This window comes from Triticum aestivum, chromosome 2B (assembly GCF_018294505.1).
Source record: "Triticum aestivum cultivar Chinese Spring chromosome 2B, IWGSC CS RefSeq v2.1, whole genome shotgun sequence".
NCBI lineage: Eukaryota > Viridiplantae > Streptophyta > Magnoliopsida > Poales > Poaceae > Triticum > Triticum aestivum.
Window position 1 is genome coordinate 151,055,881 of NC_057798.1, and position 5,713 is coordinate 151,061,593.

General features: G+C 42.8%; 1 long non-coding RNA gene across 1 annotated transcript; it reads left to right on the forward strand.

Moving 5' to 3' along the window:
• Positions 1-2,205: 2,205 nt before the first annotated feature.
• LOC123040889 (uncharacterized) lies at positions 2,206-5,156 on the forward strand. The gene is made up of 3 exons (XR_006418309.1): positions 2,206-2,310; positions 3,092-4,449; positions 4,923-5,156. It is a non-coding gene; the product is annotated as an uncharacterized lncRNA (long non-coding RNA).
• The last annotated feature ends 557 nt before the right edge of the window (positions 5,157-5,713 follow it).

Consider the following 5,713-nt stretch of genomic DNA (forward strand, 5'->3'; position numbering starts at 1 on the left):
GGTTTGGGTCTAATCCCTTGCCAAAAATACCAGACATTAATGAAGAGCATTTTTGGTTCATTGAATGAAATTTTTAGGGTTCTTGCCCTTTATTTCATTTTGAGGCTTCAACAATCCTCAGTTCAGGTTTCAGAAATTTAAACATGATGCACACATGGAACCAGCCTAGTGCATTACCAGAACTAGGGATGTGACATCCCCCAACCCCATCACCACCGCGACCTCCCTTCCTAGCTCTCCCTCCCTCAGGTCCGTCCGACCCATGGGCGGATGAGGCCCGACACCCTAGCCCTTCACCCACCCACCAATGGATGGATGGGAACGGGGCGATGACAGCGCGGTGGCGGAGACGTCCATGGCGAACGCGAGTAGGCAGCCGACCATCTCCGGCGAGCCCGACCACAACGATCGTGGAACTCCGACTATGGTGGGTGCATAAGGCATGAATCTGTTCTCTTGTCTGTTTCTTCTTCTCCTCACTTCTGATTCCTGCGTTTGTTTGTTTGTTTTGTGTGCAGGTTGCTCCGGGGCTGCTGCTGCTACCTCCTCTGCTCTGCGTCCTCCTCCTAGCTGATGCTCCCTCCTCTGCTCTGCCTCCTCCTCCTAGCTGCTGCTCCCTCCTCTGCTCTGCCTACTCCTCCTAGCTACTGCTCATGGAAGGTTTGAAATCTCCCCCCTCTCTCTCTCTCATGGAAGGTTCCGGTTTGATCTTACAAACCACTTCTTATTTGTTATTATGCGTGCATCAGCGGCAAGGTTCATTTGGTACAGCAGCAGAACGAGGAGCTGCATCTTCAAGGTCAGCAGCAGCAGCTACATGGATGCAGGGACGCCACCATGGATGAAAGAGCAGCTCAATTTGGTAGCTCCCCTCTCTCAGATGCACAAGTGACAGGTTTTTTTGCTGCTAGGACCAGACCACACCTACTATACTACTATCAGTTTCATTTCTACTAGTTGATGAGCGTGAGAATTTTTGTTGTTGATGAGCACATGTTGCACATAGCAGCCGTAGCTACTCAAGTCCCTAGTTGCACGACAGTGCTCAATTCTATCCTCTTTGTATAGCTCAATAAGAACTGGATGCCAACTCCTCAAAAGCATTTTGTCAACATAAATAAACATCATTTTTCAGCAACTAGGCACATCATTTTACCACATAGAAATGCACTTCTATTTCTTAAATTGCTACGACGCATTTGCCAATCCTGCCAACTAATAAAGTGTATTCATGTTTGAAGGTTTACTGCTTCATAATAGCCAAATAAATAGCCTGCATTTAACAATTCTTTTGCTACTTTAAATATAATCATGTAGTGGCAAAATTCATGAAATCATTCTTGCTGCTCGTGGCAGGGAATACTCTTTGTTGAGTATGCCTGCGCGTTTTGGGAGGCAGGAGCCATGTATCATTCCCCATTTTTTGTTTCGAGTCACGCCACCGCAACTGCAAATGCGAGCTCCTAACTACATCAATGCCATGTATGATGCGTGTGACACTAGCAAGTAGTAACTCTTTACCCACGGCCTAGGTTCTATTCCTACTGCCTGATTTACCATCTAGATCTGCCCCTGCGTGTTGCTAGGATTGACCCAGCGGCTTGTCTCCCCCGTGGTGTTTGGCATGTGAAAGATGATGATTCGAGTTCGTTGATCCAGCGTTTAACTTTGATGTAGAGCCCTGATCCAGGCGGATGCCGCCTGTGATTTTTTGGTGTGAAAAGTACTGGGCACCAGTGTGTGATAATTCCAATGCCAATTGTGATCAATTTAAGATACTCTTCAGATCTGAAGTATGTACTGGAGTTGCTATTGATTCATTCATATTGCTTCAGTAGATGTTCAGTGCTGTGTTTTTTATTTTAGTACTGTTGTGCAAGTCTTGGACCTCTTGTCATCGCTATGACAAGATTCAAGGAGAATTTTCTGAAAAATAGATAGAGGAATTGTTACTCCATGAAGCATTTTCACATTCTGTGAAAAATGCCTGAGCAAAGGAATAGTTACTCTATGAAGCATTTTCATTTTTGATGTCTGACAGCTATGTTACCCTGTTACAGATCTCAAAGAAGCAGTATCAGTACAATGGATGCGGCATCTGCAGGCAAGTGCCTAATTTATGGTCATCCTTCTTTTCTTCGAAACGTTTACTCTTTTTCTCTTCCATAATGATAAAACGTTGGATACATTGAACTCCTTTTTCAGAGCTGGTGGCAAGGACAACTTCTTCCACTGTGAACTGGTAGCATTGATACTCTACTTATCAATGGATCGATATATTAGGCCGGCTGCCTTTGCTCTGATCGACAGGTTGGTCAATGAGTGTAGATCAAGTTTCCTTGTTTCTCTCTAAACACGGCAAATTGTGCAGCACTACGGCTACCACCACATGTGCATGCCACGTCAATCCCACGTGTAACCATGTGCATGCATGCTTAGACTAGATAAATAGTAGAATATGGATTGGGTGTTGACCGTTGCTATGATTGAGGGACGACTCAACCGTATCTTAATTTGTCTGGTCCCGTCTAACCACCACATTCAGACTCTCTGTCTAGAGTTGTGGATCTCTATGTTACCCTACTTAAATCAATTATTACTACTTGGTCGTGCAACCGACATTTTCTTGTCAAAACTTGCTCTTCCCTTTTACAGATTATAATTACCACTCTAGTTTTTAGCAAGTAGCAGTACAAATCAAATTAGCCCAACAAACTGAGTATTTCCTTTGGCCACAGGTGCAGACAATCTATTGTTATTTGCTTGGGGTGTTCTTCATTAAAATACAAACAGTGGCCATTCTGAAATTCAAGATATTGAAGAATGATGATAAAATACGTTTTTAAATAGTGGGTTGAGGCTTAGTGTAATTGATGTACTAGTCCACTGCTTGGCGTAAAATTATAGCAGTACACATAGATATGCAATGAAATGCTTCTAGTATCTTACACATGTATATTTGACATGAATGTGTACTGCTTGGCTTAAAGTTGCAGCAACCATGTTTTCTGAATAACTATAGTTGCTTTCAAAAGCTACAATTTATTGGTGATGTTACCTTATTATTTGCTCTCTTTAATTGTTTTTGCAGGTCCATGACATCTCGCTGAACCACTACTGGATGTGGCGTCGACGAAGCACTACACCTAGCTTGCTCGCCGGCGCGCGCGTGTGTGCTTTGATGCGCGTCACTTCGTCGAGCTGGCTGGACCGCGACAATCACCGGAGCCGGAGCTGGAGGAGGCGACGAGATGCTATTGCTGCGGCTGCGTCCTCGGAGGCAGCAGCTGCCCCTCGCCGACCTCGCCAACCTCCGGTGTCCGCCATGTGCTCTGCGTAGGACCCCTTCTACATCGTCCAGGAGGAGATCCAGGGCTGGGTAATCCCCCCATCCCCTTCCGCCCTCCCTCCCTCCCCGGTGCCCCTTTCTCTTCCTCTGGTTGCGAATTTTGATATGCTGCCGCTGTTTATTTGGCTGCGCCATGGCGTACTGTCAGCTGAAAACTGGTTCTTTATTTTCTACTCCAGTACTGTATGGAGTAGTATATAAGGACGTCTTACTGTAGTATGGCTAAGGCAGTGACCAGCTTGGTAGTTAGTACTAGCTGAGAAAATTCATGATGCTGGCTGGGAGCAAAAAATTTATAGGCTTAGTTGCTGTATTGGTTCTGTAGTTGTATGGGGATATATGCATAGATATGTAACGTGTGGGTTCCAAGCATGTTTCCGAGATTTTTTTTAATTTTTTTGGCTCTTGCAACACTTGGATTATTTATTAATATAACCCAGCAGCGATGCTTCCATTTTAACACATGTACTAGTGTGCTAAAACTACTACTGTACCTACTTCTTCTTAGCCTGAGTAGTACATCAGGCTTGTATTAACTTGTGTTAATTGTATTAACTTGTAGCCTATTCACTGCAGTCATCTTGTGCTTTTATCTTCTCTATGATGCCATTTGCCTTTGAGTCTACTCATTGAATACCTTATGCTCACATATATTTTTAGTCCCTCTATTTCCATAAATGTGACACTGTTTTGTTTCTAAATACTTGACACATACAAGTTTGAGGGCATTATCCTAAACCCTTGCTATGATTGATCCATCTCCTCTACTTTGTTACTTGTGCTTAATTGAGATGTTACTCAAGGGTAGTGTTTGGGCCAGCATATATAAATCATATGGTCGCTTACTTTAATATGTGTGTTGACTCAAAACTGTCAAAATATCTAGAAAGAGAGTGAACTCACTTAACAGATTCTTTCAATCTTCAATGGTTATGGTTTTTGCATTATAGATTCTTAATCTCGGCTGATTCCAGATTCTTCCAAGTGCTAGCTAGCTCCAAAAGCAAATCGTCTTCATTTGGAAGATGCAACATTCTACCAGAATCCATTCTCCTGCTCTTTTTCTTGTACTGTATGTCATCCATTGTTCAACCCTGTTGGTAAGTTCTTGTAGTGTGTCGCTCTGTTCAGAAGTGCATTTTTATTTTAGGATTCGCTTCCTGTGTGGTACTGGATGGCTGAGTATTAAAACAATTTGGTTACTATTGGAAGCACTTTAATTCTCTAGAATTAAACTTTGACAAGCATGCATATATGTGTTCAATTTTTCTGGATTACGTGATGGCCTTCTACGATTCTGTTTAACAACTTAAGTATATGTATGAATGTGCTCCAGTCCATGATTTATTGTTCTATTTAACAACTTAAGTATATGTATGAATGTGCTACATTTAGATCAACCTATCATAGAAATCTGCTTAATTTGAACCGGAAGTAGATAGTACTAACAGTCAGATTGTCTTCCAGTCCATGTCTTTGATGTACACCTGCTCTGCTGTTGTTATTCGTTAATATACATATACAGTCATATGTATAGTCACTAACACTTGGACTTGCCAAAACATTCATGCAGGCTGCTGGTGGATGTGGTGGTGATCCTCCTGTTAGGAGGTAGAGGATGTGAGCTGAGCTGCTGTCTGGTCGAGGAAGAAAGTCACTGTCTTTACTAGTGAAACAAATTGCTGCGGCAGCCATGCTTGTGAGCTTATGATGTGCCTCTAGTTTAGTTTGTCGGTTTATGTGAATCGTTCTCTATGATGTATGATGTATTGCTGCTGTTAGCTGTAAATGTGATGTATGATGAGTTGACTTGATGGTTCGTTTGAGGTTGTCATTGGAATGGATTATCTCTTGTGAAGCTTACTGTTAGTTAACATGAGTTAAACTAATACATACACTTGCTGTTGTTCGTTTGAGGCTGTCTTGTGAAGGTTACTGCTAGTTAACATGAGTTAAACTATTACATGCACTGGGACCCATCTGACTAGTGGACCCCTTTAAAAAAGGAAAACTGAGTATTAAGAAATAAGGCCACGACCCAAAAATGAAAAGGCTGCAATGTTGGGCTTGGCCCATGAAGCTGACCAAAAATTCATAGAAAAAACAGTAAATGGGCTGAATTGTTGGGCTCGGCCCATATAGACACCGAAGTGGACCGGGTTGAATCTTATCAATGACCTTTTCAATTGGTCGCAATTTTGCCACGTCAGATTGCCACGTCGGATCCGACGTGGCCTGGGTTGACAGCCAGTGACCAAAACAAAAGGTCATGGGATTAACGACCTTTTGTTTTGGTCGTAAATGTCTACGACCTTATCCTGAAGAAGGTCGTCAATTTCAGTTTACGACCGCCAGCTTTTGACC